This window comes from Oryctolagus cuniculus, chromosome 20 (genome assembly GCF_051225735.1).
Source record: "Oryctolagus cuniculus isolate XC-2025 breed Fujian yellow rabbit chromosome 20, ASM5122573v1, whole genome shotgun sequence".
In the NCBI taxonomy this organism is placed as follows: Eukaryota; Metazoa; Chordata; class Mammalia; order Lagomorpha; family Leporidae; genus Oryctolagus; species Oryctolagus cuniculus.
Window position 1 is genome coordinate 21,692,598 of NC_142886.1, and position 18,711 is coordinate 21,711,308.

General features: G+C 54.2%; 1 long non-coding RNA gene and 2 pseudogenes across 2 annotated transcripts; 2 read left to right on the forward strand and 1 right to left on the reverse strand.

Moving 5' to 3' along the window:
• Positions 1-222: 222 nt before the first annotated feature.
• LOC149120094 (general transcription factor II-I pseudogene) lies at positions 223-3,195 on the reverse strand (annotated as a pseudogene).
• A 55-nt stretch (positions 3,196-3,250) lies between these two features.
• LOC149120095 (mediator of RNA polymerase II transcription subunit 29 pseudogene) lies at positions 3,251-3,945 on the forward strand (annotated as a pseudogene). Its single transcript, XR_016226404.1, has one exon. The product of XR_016226404.1 is annotated as a mediator of RNA polymerase II transcription subunit 29 pseudogene (transcript).
• Positions 3,946-12,380: 8,435 nt separating this feature from the next.
• On the forward strand, positions 12,381-16,555 carry LOC149120096 (uncharacterized). The gene is made up of 2 exons (XR_016226415.1): positions 12,381-13,516; positions 14,851-16,555. It is a non-coding gene; the product is annotated as an uncharacterized LOC149120096 (long non-coding RNA).
• The last annotated feature ends 2,156 nt before the right edge of the window (positions 16,556-18,711 follow it).

The following is an 18,711-nucleotide window of genomic DNA, read 5'->3' on the forward strand; positions in this document are numbered from 1 at the left end:
CCTAGGAAGAGGTTTCATCAAATATACAGATACTAACTGTTCACCCAGCGCCGCGGAGCGCATCGCGGGGATTTTTCAAATAGAAAAACTAAGGAGTGAGCTAGCACAGGAATTGTCTCCACTGCGGAAGCTGAGATGTTCCAGGAGGAGCTACCTTCGCTTGATTGGACAATCAACCCCACGGCCGCGGGCTCTGCTGGACAGACGGACAGCCGGCGGCCCGGCCCTGCCGTCTTCCCAGCATCGCTGCAAAATCCTTATAATACATTCCAGTGTAAAGCAGCCGGTCCAAATCTACAGTCACTCTGCCTTTGATTCAATTCACAGAACTGCTGAAAAAGTAGACATTTCTATCTAAAAGTAGAAAAGACGGTTTGTATAGAAGGTATTTCTGGTATACAAGTATCTTACACGGCGTGGGCGTGGGCGTGGGCAGCAACCGCTCCGCACAGCTCCTCCGCCACGGCAGCCCGGGCCGAAGACGAGCAGGTCTTCCACGTGGGCTCCGGCTCCTGCTTGATCTGAGAGCTTCCGTCAGCCTCTTTGACTTCTTCCGAGGCTGGGGCCTCCAGCTGCCTGGGCTCGGCCGATTCTTGTATCACCGGGCCTTCTGACTCATTCTGATCAACCAACTGGTTGTTAATCACGAGTCCTGGGAACGGCCTGATGACCGTGAACTTGATGAACTCGGCAGAGTCTAGAATCCTCCGCATGGAGCTGATCTCCAGGTAGCTGGGGGCCTTGAACGACACCCCCGGCGGCATGCCGTCCACCACCACGCAGCCAGGGTTGATGGTGATCTTCCTGTAGGGGACCTTCACAGGGAAGCCCATACCGATCGCCTCACCGAACTTCCGACTGAAGAGGTCGTTTACTTGCTCCCTCAGCTGTCTGGCCTTCTCGGCCTTGGACAGTCTTTCGTTATCATCGGCTGGAATCGTCACCTGGATGATGTTCAGGTCTTCGACACCCGATGCAGTGGTGTTCACGCTGGGCGATGACTATTTTTCGTGATGGGCTCTTAGAGGAGGTGCTCTCCTTGATGGCAGTCTCAAACATCTCTGGCTTCTTGATGATGAACTTGATCTTGGCTTTGTTTCTCAGGATCTTCTCCAGCCTGGGGATGCCGAAAGTGGAGGGTCTCTGGAAGGGCACGCCCTCGGGCAGGCCTTCCACATAGAAGTCTTCCGGGAAGGACTCGAACAGCGCGAAGGGCACCTTCACGGCTTGCTTCAGGCCCAGCGCCTCGCCACACTTTTCATTGAAAAGATTTTCCACTTTCTGCTTCAGGTCGGTGATCTTGGCATTCCAGGCCTCAAAGGAAAACTCTCTCCCCCGAGGCTTGAAGGGACTGTTCCAGCCGTTAGTTTGGGTGGGCGTCCGGACAGCCGAGCTCAGAGGGTTGGTGCTGTTGGGGCCTTCCACGGTGACATCAATTTCAGGGACCTTCGAGTTGCTTCCGGGGCTCCGTGGTCTTTTCAGAGACTGCAAAGCTTTAGTGTTGATCTTGCCATCCCAAGAGGCGGGTAGGAAACCACCAGTTCAGGCTTTTTAACAACAAACTTGATTTTATTACTCCCACGGACAATCCTTTCAAGTCGCGGAATTCCAAACCAGGTAGGGCTTCGAAAGGGAATTCCTTCCGGCAAGCCTTCTACATACAGGAACTCAGGGTTGGATTTGAACGCAGGATATGGGACTTTCACCGCCTCTGTGAGTCCAAGAGCTTGAGCAAACTTCAAGTTAAAGACCTCTTCCACTTGCTTGCGCAGCTTGGCAATTCTGACATTCCAGTCCTCCTTGACTGGGGTATTCGTCCTCGGCTGAGTGACTTCGGTTGTGCTGTGAGTCAGAAGCTCTGGCCTTTTGATAACAAATTTGATTCGATTGCCCACTTGGATGATCTTTTCCAGCCTCGGGATTCCGTACCAGGAGGGGCTTCTGAAGGGAATGTTCTCGGGCAGTCCTTCCACGTACAGGTCGTTGGGGTGTGCCTCAAACTTCTGGTACAGGACAGCCTTGGCCTCACTGCTGCTCAAGGCTTCCGCAAATTTTTTGCAGAAGAGCTGGTCCACCATCTTCCTTAACCTGGTGATCCTGGCAGACCACTCCTCCTTCACTCCTGATGCTGGTTTATCAAGCTGTAAATCTTCTCGTGTTGAGTTCAGAAGTCCGTGTTTCTTGATCACAAAGCAAATCCTTTCCTTCGCGAGCAGTATCCTCTCCAGGCGAGGGATTCCGTATGTAGACGGTCTTCGAACAGGAGTCCCCTCAGGAAGCCCTTCTACATAAAGGTCTTCAACGTGGGACTGGAAAAGAGGGTATGGGATCGTCACCGGGCCTTTGGCTTTTATAGCTTGAGCAGATTATCTTTCAAACAACTCTTCGACTTGTTTACACAGATCAGTAATTCGAGCATCCCATTTCTCGAAGTTGAACTCCCTCACTTTCCGCTTCCCCGCGTTGGCAGGCTCTGGGGCTGGTGGCTGGGGCGGCTCGCTGCTCTTTGGTCTCTTGGTGGGTGGAGAATAATCATCATCTTCAATAGTCACCTCAACTTTGGGGTCCTCACTTGTTTCTGAAGGGAGGTGTTGAGTAGAATCTTCTGCTGGTACTCCCATTTCTGTTCCGTCGTTGCCCTCTGAAGAATGATGGCTTCCTTGGATGTTACACTGATAGTAATCGGGGTCTTCTAATTCTTCCTTTCCTGTCATAGCTGCCATTCCCAGGGAAATGCCAGAGTCCCCCGCGGGCTCGGTCTTCGCTTTGATGGGGCCACAGCTTCCACCTGGGGACAAGATCGACCTGTCAGGATCTGTCACCATCACGCGACCACCTAGGTGCTGCTTTGGCTCTAGGAAAGGCCTCTTGATGATAAATGAAATGCCTGCTTTGTTCTCCAAAGTCCACTTCAGGGCTGCAAGATCGTAATTCTCAGGGTGTTTAAAGGCAACCCCTGCAGGAAGCCCCTGGACCACCACAGCCGACTGGTCTCGCAGCATCTTCTCATACGGAACAGGTACCACTGTGGATTTGCCTAGAGCTTTCCCGTCGCAAAAGCAGAAATAGTCCTCCACGGTTTTTCTGAGTGTCTCGATTTCCACAGCATCTACACTCATCCGATTGCCCTGCACTGGAGATTTCATTTTATGCATCTCTGCAGCCTTTTCTTCTTCTTCAACACAGTATTTCACGAAGTCTCAAAAAAAAAAAAAAAAAAAAAGAAAAGAAAAGAAAAGAAAAGGATGCACTTCCGACGCTCTGAGCGAGGAAGATGGCTGCTCCCCAGCAGCAGGCTCCGGGGGCGTCTTCGGCCGCTGGTGTATCGGGCCCAGGGTCGGCTGGCGGCCCGGCCCCCAGCAGCAGCCGCCGCCGCCAGCACAGCTGGTGGGCTCGTCGCAGAGCGGCCTACTGCAGCAGCAGCAGCAGGACTTCGACCCTGTGCAGCGCTACAAGATGCTCATCCCGCAGCTCCAGGAGAGTCTGCAGACCCTGCTGAAGGTTGCAGCCCAGAACTTGATTCAGAACACTAACATTGACAATGGACAAAGGAGCAGCGATGGACCCATCCAGCACTTTGACAAGTGCCTGGAGGAGTTCTACGCGCTCTGTGACCAGCTGGAGCTCTGCCTGCGCCTGGCACACGAATGCTTGTCCCAGAGCTGTGACAGTGCCAAGCACTCCCCGACGCTGGTGCCCACGACCACCAAGCCTGATGCGGTGCAGCCCGACAGCCTGCCCTACCCGCAGTACCTGCCGGTCATCAAAGCCCAGATTGCCTGTGCCAAGGACATTCACACCGCCCTGCTGGACTGCGCCAACAAGGTCACGGGCAAGACGCCTGCACCACCCACGGGCTCCAGGGGCACCCTGTGAAGGGCGGGGCAGGGGATGGGACAGGTGGAGGGGCAGGGTGGAGGAAATGAAGAGTGGCCTGAGGGGAAAAAAAAATAGTTCATCTGGGTGGGCCCCAGAGTGTGCATTTCTAAGAAGCTCCCAGGGGCCATGGCTGCTGCTGGGCAGGGACCGTGCCTTGAGAAGCCACTGCTGGCTGGCGCTGTGGCTCAACAGGCTAATCCTCTGCCTAGTGGCGCCGGCACACCGGGTTCTAGTCCCGGTCGGGGCACCAGATTCTGTCCCGGTTGCCCCTCTTCCAGGCCAGCTCTCTGCTGTGCCCAGGGAGTGCAGTGGAGGATGGCCCAAGTGCTTGGGCCCACCCCATGGGAGACCAGGAGAAGCACCTGGCTCCTGCCATCGGATCAGCGCGGTGCACCGGCCGCAGTGGCCATTGGAGGGTGAACCAACAGCAAAGGAAGACCTTTCTCTCTGTCTCTCTCTCACACTATCCACTCTGCCTGTCAAAAAATAAAAAATAAAAAGAGAAGCCACTGCCTAGGACTGATGCTCTGCCTCCCAGCATCAGTGCAGCGCCTTTGAGCTCTGTGCCTTAACCAGCTAGTAGCCATGAGCCCCACAGGATGCTGTCAGCTTGTCAGATTCTCAGATGGAGGAAGGGGAGAGGTAAGTTCCAGGGCAGGAAGGGCCTGGGAGAGAATCCAGCTGGATGGATGCTGCCCAGAGAGTATGTCCTGAAGCCTGGTCCTGGGTGAGAGCCTGAAGGAACCTGGGGTCAACATGGATACAGGGGCCGGCGCTGTAGCGTAGCAGGGGAAGCTGCCATCTGCAGTGCCAGCATCCCATGTGGGTGCCGATTTGAGTCCTGGCTGCCCCACTTCCGATCCAGCTCTCTGCTATGGCCTGGGAAAGCAGTAGAAAATGGCCCAGGTCCTTGGGACCCTGCACCCACATGGGAGACCTGGAAAAAGCTCCAGACTCCTGGCTTTGGATCGGACCAGCTCTGGCCATTGTGGCTGTTTGGGGAGTAAACCAGTGGATGGAAGACCTCTCTTTCACCCTCTACCTTTCTGTAACTCTGCCTTTCAAATAAATTAATACGTCTTTTTAAAAATCATGAGTGCAGAGGTTGACATGGAAAGATGGATCTGCCTGCTCATCATGAGATGGGGAAAGGTGCACTGGACTCTGGGACTGCAGACCTACACTCCTCTCCCATGAGGCCTTGCAGCTGTGGGTGGCATCCACCTAAAGACCCTGAAGTCAGCTGAAGTCCATCTGACAGCTCATGGGGAGAGCCTGTTGGGTAGGCGGGCCCTTCCCAGAGCACTGCCCAGAGCTGTGTGCACCGAGAGCCGGGGCAGGAAGCTACAAGGCAGTGCCAGGAGCTCTGCTGACTTGACCGTCAGTGGCCCCCAGCAGGCTGTGATGTGCGTGGGTGACCGTGACTCACACAGCCTCACAGGGAAGCAAACGCTGCTGCTGCTGCTGCCACCAGTGCTGCCACGGAAACAGGCTAAATAAATCCCAGCTCCTGCAGGGGACAGAGTTGCCTGCAGCCAACGAGCCGGGCTGCACTGCGTCTCTTTCAAGGGGCACACAGCCTGCGCCCAGCTCTCCCCTGTGGAGCTGGCCGGGGATTGGGGTCAGCAACAGCCGTCACCAGGGCCTGTGCAGCACCTGGAGGTGTGACAAGGGGTGTGCTGGCCTGCCGGCGGCCCTGTGGGTACAGGGCCCTTGTGTGTCCACATGATCCCAAGCCAAGCCTTGGGCACAGACCGACCAGTCCCTGTGATCCCTCTCCTAAAGTCTGCAGGGGATTTGTGTTTATTGGCAGGATGAAGAGATGGAAAAGCCCAAACCTTTCATGAGGCAACGTGGAGCTGCTCTCTGTCCCACTGGCCTGAAATAGCCCCTGAAAAAGTGCCCCATTTGTTATAAACTGAGAAGGTGCAACCAAGGCCCGAGGAAGCCGTGACGTCACCAAGGCCCCACAGCTTCCAGTGGCAGAGTCAGGCTCGGCTCTCGGGATCCTGAGCCACAGACCCACATGATTTCCCCACTGGATGCTGCATCCCAAGGAAACACTTTGATGGCGTTCGGGGAATTGGCTCTCCCACGGATGCCAGCTCCCGAAGGCAGATGGTGGTGCCACCCATAGCACTCCCTGCTTTTGTCAAGAGAGACGAGGAGTCTCAGGCCAGTGCCTAAGCCTGCCATCTCCCAAGCCTGGCCAATGGCTTCCCACTGGCTCTCACATTCAGTGCAAATCCCAAGAGTTTCCAGCTTTGCCCAACATCACAGGGTCGGGAACAGAAGCCAGAATGGGGCCTCTGGGGTTTTCAGAGCAGGTGTCCCTGGGGCTGAGAAGGTCTGAGCTCTCCAGTTCCACAGATTCCCTCTACTTACTGGCACAGAGGCTCACAGCAGGGCCTGGTGGTCGCAGGACATCTTTGTGCCCCAAGGGTCTCCCAGCCCCTCCTCAAAGCCCTCACTCACAGATGGGGCTGGGAGGGGATTCCCTTTCGTCCACATATCAGGGTAGAATCAAGGCCCGGAGTAGGGGGCTGGGAGGGCTCTCCTAGCAAGACAAACCCCTCCCCTTCTCCCTCTGTGCTGTGACTTGAATTATCTCCCCTGCCCTCTCCAGAGGTTCCATCTCTGCTGGCCCAGGCTCCTCTTCCCCAGCCCGTCTCTCCCTCCAATGCACACAGGAAAGCAAACGTGGCCTGCACCGAGCGTCTCTCCTCCCGCCCTGTAATGCTGCTTCGCAGTCACCGGTGCCTTTGGCCTCCCTGTCTCATCTCCCAATGGGTCCAGATCTCTGTGGCTTGCAAGCTGGGTGAGCTTGAGCACGTTACTCAGCCTCCCTGCACTGCTTTATTCATCCGCAAAATGAGCCTACTAACCCATTCTTTGTAGGGTTGCTGTGAAAATTAGGAGAAATTCTGCAGGTCAACCCACTAGCCTGGCACATGCCTGGGTGGCACCACGTCATGGGACACGTGTTTCAGCTGTGTCCATCCATAACTATTGAAACTGGGCTCACTTTTCTGAAAGTGTTCCTGTAAGGCCACCAAGTGCCCTTTAGTGACCCATCATGAGATATGTCCCTCAGTTCCCACCCTCCTTGGCCTCTTGCATTTGTTGACTGTATCACTGGTCTAGGAGACGTGGTGCCGGGAACTCCCACAAGGCTTGGGGACATCAGACAGCAGCGAGCAGCCTCCACCCAAAATGCATGGCCTGGGGCAGGCATCTTGCTAGGGTGCATCCTTGGAGGCAGCAGTTAAGAGCTCAAGTTATTCGGTTCTTGCCACCATGTGGGAGCTCTGGACTGGGTTCTCAGCTCCTGTTTTTTTTGTTTGTTTTTGTTTTTTTTTGTTTTGTTTTGTTTTTTTGACAGGCAGAGTTAGTGAGAGAGAGACAGAGGGAAAGGTTTTCCTTCCTCTGGTTCACCCTCCAAATGGCTGAGGACTTTAGGGAGCTACTGGCCAGGCCCAGTGGCGGGAGAGGATTGACCAATTGGGTTTGCACAGAATTCACTGTGAATGCAGACTGACTAGATTTGGAAGACAGAAAAGTCAGCCAATCAGATGCAGGGGGCGTGGCCTCTGAACAACACCCTGTCAGTTCTGTGCTCTGCCTCCAACCCCCAAAGCACACGCTGTGCCCCTTACCAGGGGCAGGCCCTACAGAGAGGGTGTGTTTCTGGACCACCACCGCAACAAAAAAGATGTCACTCGTATATACCAGAATATTCTCTCTTTGGAAAGAAGAAATCTAACACTGGTAACAGCTGCAACATCTGTTTGGATACCACTCTAAGGAAGCTGCAGGTAGCATCTCATTTAATTCCACAACTTCAGGAGGTCGATTCCATCACTGGCTCTGTTTTACAGATGAGCACACCGAGGCACAGAGGACAGATGAGGACCTTATCCCACACACAGCTGCTGTGACCAGGGCTCTGGGCTGTGCTCCTGTGCTGCCCCTGGGCCACACAGACATATCCAGAGTGAAAAATGCAAGTCCTCACGGGGCTTGTTTACATGCCTCAAATATTTCACAATCATTTTACAGATAAAAGGAGAACTTTTGCTTATTCGCCCTTGCACCAAGCCCTCCCTCCTGGGTACACACTGCTTGTTAGTTTTGTAGGTAGGTGTCCAGAACTTTTTTTTTTTTTTTAGATCTATTTATTTGAGAGGCAGAGCTACAGAGAGGAGAAACAGAGAGAGGTCTTCCATCTGCTGGTTCACTCCCCAACTGGCCACAATGGCCAGACATGGGTTAATTTGAAGCCAGGAGCCAGAAGCTTCCTCCAGGTCTCCCAGGTGGGTGCAGGGGCCCAAGCATTTGGGCCGTCTTGTGCAGACTTCCCAGGCCATTAGCAGACAGCTGGATCAGAAGTGGAGCAGCTGGGACTTGAACGGGTACTCACGTGGCTAACCTACTACACCACAGCGCCAGGCCCCATCTAGATCTTTAGAGAGGCAGCCATTCGAGTTTATCTCTGGTACCGATCAGTCACACACATACACGGATCCTTCCCTCACCAGATACACTGATTCGTGATTAACAATCTGCAGGTTTGCGTTTCTCACTACACACTGTGTCCTACGATGTCTCTGCTCCAGGACACGGAGATCTTTTCGCTGTAATGCTGCCCATGGTTCTGCATTATTAATGTATGCGTGAGCCATAACTTCTTTCACCACGCAAACCCCAAACAGCTCCCCTTCCCAGGGACAGTAGAGAGGTTGTTGGGTTTTTTCCCCCTGAAATGATCATCTTTGTAAAAGCTTCATGGAAGCTTATTCTCGATATTTCTCCACATTCTCACCAACACCGGAGAATGCCAACCTTTCATTTCTCAAATGAGCAAAAAAAAATTTTTTTTAAAGGCAGAGTGGACAGTGAGAGAGAGAGAGACAGAGAGAAAGGTCTTCCTTTGCCGTTGGTTCACCCTCCAATGGCCGCCATAGCCAGCGCGCTGTGGCTGGTGCACCGCACTGATCCGATGGCAGGAGCCAGGTGCTTCTCCTGGTCTCCCATGGGGTACAGGGCCCAAGCACTTGGGCCATCCTCCACTGCACTCCCGGGCCACAGTAGAGAGCTGGCCTGGAAGAGGGGCAACCGGGACAGAATCTGGCACCTGACCAGGACTAGAACCCGGTATGCTGGCGCCACTAGGCGGAGGATTAGCCTATTGAGCCACGGCGCTGGCCCCAAAAATCCTTTATGGTTACACTCACTTGTATTTACCTGCTAACCAGTAAACTCTCTTTCCTGTGTTTCCTGTTCTCTGGTACTTCTTCCTCAGTGAATAACTAGGACTATTTCATGTACAAATAAACCCCTGATGAAAAGGATGTGTTGAAGCAGACCAAGGAGTACTTGATCCCAGTAACACTGCTAGTTATCTTATTTGCAGTGAAAAAGAGTCTTATTTTACTGAGTTCGAGTCCAGTGTGCTGATACTAACATGTCACAGTGAAATAACTTACGGAGCCAGAGGGGGAAAAAGATCTCAGAACTGCACGTGCATTCCACGTGCTTATATGTTTTCTCATGACTTTTGTAGCCAAAAATTAAAACTCTCAGTGACAGGGAATCTTTTAGAACAGAGAGACGAGAGACAGATGTGGAGAGAGACAGACAGAGATCCTTCTGCTGGTTCACTCACCAGCAACAGCCAGCACTGAGTCAGGTCAAAACCAGGAGCTTCATCCAGGTCTCCCATGCCGGTGCAGGGGCCCAAGCACTTAGGCCATCTTCCATTGCTTTCCCAGGCTATTAGCAGGGAGCTGGATTGGAAGCAGAGACTTGATGCTCCAGCAGGCACTCCAGTATGGGATGCTGGTGTTTTAAGCTACAGCTTAACCAGCTGTGCCACCACACCAGCCCCAGTGACAGGGAACTAACAAAACACATAGACGCAGTTATAGATACATCATTTCCTGGTTTTTACAAACTGGAATAATTTCTTCTTTTTTATTTGACAGGTATAGTTACAGGCAGTGAGAGAGAGAGATGGAGAGAAAGGTCTTCCTTCTGTTGGTTCACCCCCCAAATGGCCGCTACGGTTGGTGCTGTACCAATCCGAAGCCAGGAGCCAGGTGCTTCCTCCTGGTCTCCCATGCGGGTACAGGGACCCAAGCATATGGGCCAACCACCAGTGTCTTCCCAGGCCACAGCAGAGAGCTGGACTGGAAGAGGAGCAACCGGGACTAGAACCTGGTGCCCATATGGGATGCTGGCGCCGCAGGCAGAGGATTAACCAAGTGAGCCACAGCGCTGGCCCCCCAAAAAACTGGAATAATTTCTAAATTTAATAATGTGGTTCGCAGACATTTAGAATTCTTTTCCAGAGTTGGACCTTGCGTTGCTAACCACTGCTGTACCCTGGTTTAGCAGACGATGGGCTGTAATAGCAGGTGTACCAGCATCCCCCCTACCCAAGTTCATGTCCACCTGGAGCCTGTGACTGTGGTCTCCTATGGACATAGGGTCTTTGCAGTGGCAGTTAACTTGAGATGAGGTCATCCGGGACTGGGGTGGGCCCTAATCCAGGCACTGGTGTCCTCATAAGGAGAGGGGGAGAGACTGGGAGGCACAGACGCACACCAGGAGGAAGGCCACGTGATGAGAGTGGGGACTGCAGCGATGACACGGCCACGAGCCTAGGAGTGCCCAGGGGTGCTGAGAGCCACCAGAGCAGGGAAGCACTGACTGGAGCCCCCAGAGGGAGCACAGCCCCACACTTCTGGCTGCCAGAACTCAGAGGGGAAAGATTTCTGTGTCTTAAGCTATGCCTGCTCCCTAGCCCCAGGTAGGGTAATTGGCACTTGGTTAACAGGAGCCCAAGACACTAATGCGTGCGTTATTGTTTCAAAAGCAATTGGATATCTTCTCTTGAGAGAGAGAAAGAGAGCTCTGATTTGCTGGCTCATCTCTAAAGGCCTGCAATGGCCCCCTCTCTGGGGCTGAAGCCAGGAGCTGAGCACTTAACCCAGGTCTCTCATGTGGGTGGGAGGAACCCAGCTACCCGAGCCTTCACCTGCTGCCTCCCAGGGTCCACATCAACAGGAGGCGAGAGTTGGGAGCTGGAGGTGGGACTTGATCCCAGGCACTCGATGTGGGGTGCGGGCATCCTAACTGGCAGCTTTCCCACTGGCCCAAATGCCCACCCGGACTTGTTACGTTTCAGAGAGCGACACAGGGCTAGACCATCCAAACAGTCAGAAAGCACAGGCAAGGGTGCTGCTCCTCCGCACGCTGCAGACGGGGACTAAGCTCCCAGGGTCAAGGCCACCCAGATGGGCAGAGGCAACACGGAACACAGACCCAGGCCCCCTGCCCCCTGCCTCTGCAGCTCAGGCCATGGCAGTGACTGGGAGCAGGGGCGCCCACTGCAGACCCCACGCTGGAGCTCTCCTGTGGGCACCAGCGCCCCTTTAACTGGACTCCCGGTGGGATCTGAGGGTCCCAGACCCATCTGGAGGGTGGGCGGCACCTGTAGCTGGTTCCTGGGGCCCTGCTCAGGGGCCCTCAGAGCTGCCATCTCCCAAGCACCTCCCCCTCCTCCCCTCCTGCCTCCCACCTTCAGGGCAGGAAGGAGGTCACCATGTGGGGGGGGCAGGGAACCCCATGTTGCTCAAGTAGGGGGAGTTCATCGTTTAGCAGCCGGATCTGGCCTTGACCCCTCACAGGTGCTGTGCATGGCCCATCTTGGCAGAGCCCTGCTGGCTGCACCCATGGGACCTCATCCCTTTGCCCGGCACACCTACCCCATGCCGAGGCCTCCAGCACCCTGTTCATACAGGCAGCCTTTAGGGAGTCCCAAAGACATTCCCCAGGGTTTTCAGGTGGGAAAACCCATCTGCATGACAGGCTCACTCCTTTACAACGGCCCACTGAGGCCCCGGGTGACCGGCTGAGGCTGGGCTGGGCCCGAGGCTGTGTGTCTGGCAGTGTGATATGGGCACGAGTTCCCTCATTTCCCTAGGCCCTCACCAGGGCCCCCAGGTCTGTCCCCAGAAGCTCTGTTCTGGGTCCCCTGAGTCACAAAGGTCCCTGCTGTCTGAAACCCACCCAAGCCAGGAGCCCAGGAAGAGCAGCTGCTTCTGAGGGACCCGGGAAGGGTTTCTGGGCCCTTGCAGCATCCGGGCTAAACTGCTGGTGGGAGGCAGCTCCTGCATACAGACAAGCCCACGTCGGCAGCGTCTGGCCGGAGCCATTCTCAAACAAGGGGCACACACGTGTGACCCAGAGTGACAGCCCCACGACTGTCATCACCGCGGGAGCACTCTCCCCTCCCTCCCCCACTCCCGCCCCAACTTCCTACGGCAGGGATCTGCGGCTTTTCAACTTCCCATAATTGGAATCATTTCTCTTTTGTGTCTGGCTTCTCCAGGGTAACATTACAAGGATACTTGAAAATTTTCACAGAAAAACAGAATTACAAGTTCATGTTGGTGCAAAATTTCTTGAAATCCTTTTGGATTTTTGTCATGCTCATTTTCTATGGGGTTTAATTTGAGGAACCTTAGCATTTGCGTGTGTGGGAGGGAGAAAGGAGGAGAGAGAGAGGGAGAGCCTCACTGCTGGTTAATTCCAGAGAAACAGGTGCATGGGGCCTGAGGAAGTGGGAACCCAGTCTGCGACTCCCACACACCTGTGATGCCAGAGACCAGCTGGGCCTTGCTTTTGACCGTGGAAGCACAAGAACCTGACCAAGGGAGTCTCACTGCAATGTGCCAGGCAGAGAAGGGGGCACATGGACCCCTCTTTCCCAGGACTGCTCCCCCCAAACCTTCCCAGCGACACTTTCTGGAGGCATGAGGCTTCTTGGGGCCTCCTCTGGAATGATCACCCTGCGGCCGAGGGAGCTGGGGAGGGAGGTGTTGATGGTGGGGTTACGCAGGTCATACCAGGAGGAGAGGCAGTTTCGATGCCCTCCTGGGTGCAAAGGAGTTTGTCCAGATGAACCTCATGCGAGTGACGGCTGTGCCCAGAGCAATGAGACGCCAGCAGACTGCCTGCACCTCCCATTCTGCAGAACCAGCGAGATGGTCCCTCTGGGGAGAGAGGTGGGCTTTGGCTTGGTTTGTCCCTCATCAGCTGAGTGGAGGACCATGAGCCCCCTTGGCTGTGCCTTGCAGTAGCTTCCCAGCAGTCCCTGGAACCACAGGGAGACCCCTAAGACCTTTGCTTCGATCCCTGAGGTTGGTGCGCTCATTCAAGCACCCTCACCTGGGCCCGCCCCTGCCGTGTCTGCCTTAAAGATTCTGATGTGGGGCTGCTCGGCCATCGATCTTTGATGATTCCACCATGCAGCCACGAGTGAGAACCAGTCCTCCACAGCCGCCTTGTCAAGAACAAGGGGCTCCTCCAGCCATTGTGTCAGGGCTGGCTGGGGTTAAACGTGAGTCTTTGTGACTAAGATGAGGAGCTTGGATGGACAACCTCTAGAGGCCCACCTGTCACCAGCAAGAGTCCCCTCCCTTCTAGCGGCTTCCTCATGCCAGCCCGCCTCTCCTCCAGGCGCACCTGCTCTCCTGAAAGAATGGTCATTCACTCTAGAGTGTAAATGACTCCACGGTTCAGCGCGATGCCTCCCAGAAGCACTTGTATTACAGGAGCTGCACCACTGGAGGTAAGGAGCAGGTCCTGGGACATCAGCTGAGTTCACTTAGAGAAATGGCACTGGACTTGGGGTCAGAGACCCGGCTCGTAGTTGGGCAGCTGATTCTCATCCACTGCTGAGAAAAGACGGGGGAGGGTAACCAAGGCCACCCACACGCGTTTCTTTGGGAAACCGTGGTGAACAGACAGAACACAGAGTTTGCCACTGACGCGTTTTTTCAGTGCACCGTTCACCAGCACTGGGCACACTCCCACTGTGGACTCCCATCCCCCACCCCCATCTCCAGGACTTTTCCAGCTTCCCCAGATGAAACCTGAGAGTCCTTGGGCACAACATCTGGTTCTTGGAAAGCTTGAAGACAAGGAGGCCATTTCTAGTGGTGGGGAGTCTGAGGGTTGTCTGGGGAGCAGAGGGCCCCTGCAGAGTCCCCCAGCTGCAGCCACAGCCAAGCCTGGCGCAAACCCTGCCTCCGTGAAGGCACACGGGCGTGAGCCTCTCCCAGCCGCAAGGTAGCCACCTCCTCCCTTTCTCCCAAGGACTGGGCTGGGTTTCCCATGTCCTCTGTCTGCTCCCGGGCTCTGTGCCCAACTGGCCCTGGACTACCCAGGGACAGTCGCTTCTCTCGGACCCCTGGCTTTCATGAAAAACAGGCGGACCTGGGCGACTCCCTTCCTCAGCCCAGCACGGCTGCCGACCAAGACGCCGTCACCCAGGGCTTGGGCCAGGGTGAGTGTTGGTGGCAAGCACGCCCCTAAGAACAGGATGATGGGGTCCCCCACCGGGGCTCCTTCTCAGACTCAAACCGCCAAGACCTGACCTAGCAGCCGCCTGAGGTCCCTAGCTCCTTCTGGGTTCCTCAGTATCCTGGGCGAGGGTTGAGTGGAAGCGAGCCCGGAGCCTGGGTGGAATCCAGCCACCGGAAGGAAGACTCCTCCCGGGAAACGAAACTTGACCAAAGTCCCCCGGGAAAGACTTGGAGACCCACCACTGGGAGAGAGCGCTGCGGTGGCCAGCGTTTAGGCTCAGTAGACACAAGACAGCTGGGCCCTCAGCCCATGCACTGGCTGTGACAGACACAAAGCCACCTGCTGGGGGCGGGGGGGGGCGGTGTGTGTGACATTAACTGGGCACTGCCCGCCTCCTGGTTCCTTGTTCGTAAAGCTACAAGCCACAAACGAGAAGAAATGATTGCTTACAGTTCTGGAGGTCGCGCAGTCCTCGGCCGAGGGGCTGCCTCTGGTGGGCGCAGTCTTGCTGGGGTGGGGGGGTGGGGCGGCTCGGAGAAGTCCCTGGCCGGGGCGGGGCCGCAGCTTGCTTGCTGACCAGGCTTTTCTTCCTCCTAGGGGGCCGCTAATGCAGGCCTGGAGGCCCCACCTGCAGGTCTTCCCCAGCCCCAGTTACCTTGGAAAGGCGCCACCTCCGCCCACCATGAGCACAGGGACTTTGGAGCCAGCCAACTCCAGGCCGCAACAGAACACAGACCTCTCCTGATGGCTCCGCCGGAGCCCAGGCCGCGTCGCAGCTGCACCTGCTGCCGCAGCGGGCAGGCCCAGAGGCCTTTAGTCATTCGACATGCTGCCCAGCCGCTCTCTGGCTGCCACCTGCCTTGTGGGAAAGGGCGCTGGGCCTGTGTCCTTACCTGGCTGCCAGTGGAGCCCGTGATGTCGCTGGTGGGGGAGCGATTGCTGGGTCGTTCTCCAGGCACTGCTGGCCGGCGTTACCCGTATTCCTGCCTTGGACCTGCAAGGTTCTGGTCTCTGTAATCAGTGCGTTCAGCCAGGTGTCTCCCCGGCCCCACTTGTTTCTGCCTCCAGGCTGTTAGGCCCCAGCATGCTCAGCCTCCTTGGACTTGGCCCTGACTGTGCCCTGTGCAGGCTGAGGCCGTTAGGTACAAGCATACTTAAAGTTCAAAGAAAAGGAAATCAAAAATGTTTATTTTGCTGCAAAAGGTTTTCAAACTCCATCTATAGTTTTCATAATGTGTATTCTCGATGATTTTTAAAAAGATGTATTCATTTATTTGGAAGGTAGAGTTACAGAGAGAGAGGAGACAGAGGTCTTTCATCTGCTGGTTCACTCCCCAGATGGCTGCAATGGCCAGAGCTGGGCCAGGCCAAAGTCAGAAGCCAGGAGCTTCTCCCAGGTCTCCCATGCGGGTGGCAGGGGCCCAAGCCCTTGGGCCACCTTCTGCTGCTTTGCCAAGTGCGTTAGTAGGGACCTGAATCGGAAGCAGAGCAGCCGGGACACAAACCAGCACTCTAATATGGAATGCAGGTGATGCAAGTGGTGGCTTTATCCTGTCTTAACCGCTAGACCAAATGCCTGCCCGATCTTGAACTCGCTGAAAACGGCTCATTCTTGTTGCCTGGTGGGAACTGCTGTGCTCAGAAAAACCAGCTCCTGCCACCGCCCCCGGCTGCTCCCCGAGCGGGAGCTTGCAGGCTGCGGCCACCCTGTCTTCAACGGAGTATGTTTCCAGGAAGATGCGGAAAGTGTTAGCGAAAGTGCACTGTTTAAAATACACATGGAAAAAAGAAAACCTATATGCTTACAGTGCACCTAGAGCTTTTTTATAACAACCTTTTTTGTTTGTTTTGGATTCTTTAAATATGTATTATTCTCATTTAGTGCCCTCTTTAGCCAGAATCTCATTACTGCTTCATTTCTGAAATAACATTTAATTTAGATATTTTCCATGTATTGGCCCTGCTAAAATAGAAAGTAGCATCTTTCATAAGGTAGGAACCAACAGGGAAACTTTCCTTTTACTCCCTTTTTACACTTTATGGTAAGTAGCAGGGGGAAAATGCATTTATAGATCATTTCTAGGCAAAATTGTGAAACTAACCACCAACTTGTTTCTACCTATATGCAGCCTCTTTATTTGACTAGAAATGGGGAAAATGGCCTCTTGAAGAGAAAAACCACCATTCTGCATTTAGCTGTATTCATATATTGCATTTCTGTATTTTTTGTTTGTATTGTAAAAAATTCACATAATAAACAATGTTGTGATGTAAAAAAAAAGAAGAAGAAGAAAAAAAGAAAGTGCAGGAGTGAGCAGGTGTCAGTGGGAACGGTAAAACAGAAAGAATAAACCGCTTCCAAGAGCCTTTACCAAAACGTCGTGTTGGGAAAAGAAAAGAAGCTGGGAACCACGAAATCGTCACGGGGTCTGTGACGCTGGCAAGTGGGCGATGCAGCAGGAGGTTGCTTAACGACACTGCTCCAGAACGTGGTGAGACGCCGCACAATGTTTACCAAAGCATTCAAATCCAGAAAGATATTTCTAGAAATACGACCCGGTGACACAATCGGAGAGCAAACACAAATGTATCTGAAGCAGCATTTGTTTACAAGAAGAAACATTTGGAAACAGCTTAAGTGAACGATCGGGGTGGTGGAATGTATTCAGCAGAGTAGAAATTTATTATCAGCAATAGCGTGAGACACTTAAAATGCTGGGCTTAAGAAGAACTAATGAATCAATGCCATGTAAGAGAGAAAGAACTAATAAAATCATTACAATAAAATGGGAAGTGAAAAGAACAGGGCATAAATTCCTCTTAGGGGTGAGTGGAAAAGGGTGTAATGGAAAAAAATGAATGTAATGAAAAAACCTTTTTAAAAAGATTTATTTATGTTAAAGGCAGAATTACAGAAAGAGAGAGAGAGAGTGAGAAAGATCTTCCATCCACTAGTTCACACCTCAAATGGCTGCAACAGCTGAGCTGGGCTGATCTGAAGCCAGGAGCCAGAAGCTTATTCCAGGTCTCCCACATGGGTGCAGGGGCCCAAGGACTTGGGCCATCTTCTACTGCTTTCCCAGGTGTATTAGCAGGGAGCTGGATTGGAAGTGGAGCAGCTGAGTCTTGAACCCAAGCCTATATGGGATGCCGTTTCTTGTAGATGGCAGCTTTACCTGCTATGCCACAGCGCCAGCCCCAGTTCTTTACCTCTTAATGGAAACTGGAGTCAGAAGACAGTCTTCACTGAGCATGGGACACTGGGAGCCTGCAACCTTCAGCCACCAGGTCCTGGGGGGCCCTGACATCAGGTGGGACACCAGGACACAATGGCTGCACAGAGCAATGCAGGTGACTTCCGGGCTGAGCCACCCTCGGCACCAGCAGTTCTTGGTGTGGACAGGGCTTGCTGCTCCCAGGCCTCCCTTGACAGTCACACGGGTGCCCTTCACTGGGCGTGGGCAGTGACGACCTGGCCAGCTTCCACGGCAACACGTTTTCAGCCGCACGAATGAGCCACTACCAGCCGGCTAACATCAAGTGGAACCCCATTTCCTTCTGTTAAGTTTGCCAGGTGTGTGCTGCCTGCAGATTCAGCCCTGACTCAACAGGTAGGGGCTGGGGAGGGCATTTGCTGGGGCAGCCAAGATGCTGCTGGGGATGCCCACCTCCCACACTGCAGAGCCCGGGTTTCAGTCCTGGCTGCTCCCCAATTCCAGTTTCCTGCCAGTGCACACCCTCAAGTAGATGGGTCCCTGCTTCCCACATGGGAGACCTGGAGTGAATTCTCGGCTCTGGGCTTCCGCCTGGCCCAGCCCCAGCTGTTGCAGGCATTTGGGGAATGAGCCAGCAGAAGGAAGATCTTAATCTCTCTGCTTTTTAAACAAAGAAGTAAATAAAATATAAATGAGTAAGTAAATACAAAGAAGTAGGCACTGGTCAGTTCAAGGTCCCCAGAGACTCACCTCCCTGGTGGTCCTCATGGTCCAGGGCCAAGCACTGGCTGTGGTGGACACTCGGTGAAGCAGGAGCGTCACTTCCTGAACACGGTCTGTGGCTTCAGCCTCCTCCTGCCCGTGGGGAGGCAGAGACAGACATGGCTGAGGTCACAAATGGGATCCTAGTCCTGCTCTGACCTATGACCCTCCGAAATAGCTTCCCACTGCTGAGCCTCGGTCTCCTCTCCTGTAGTGGGAGCACTGGCCGAGGCTCTCCCGGGTTCCTGCCAGTGCGGTTATTCTGTGACTCCTCCCCACTAACTGATCAAAATGTTTGGTATCTTTTTTTTGTAAGATTTATTTATTTGTTTGAAAGGCACAGTTACAGAGAGAGAGAGGGAGAGACAGAGAGAGGTCTTCCATCTGCTGGTTCACTCTCCAAATGGCCACGAAGGCCAGGGCTGGGCCAGGCCAAAGTCAGGAGCTTCTTCAGGTCTCCCATGTGGGTGCAGGGGTCTAA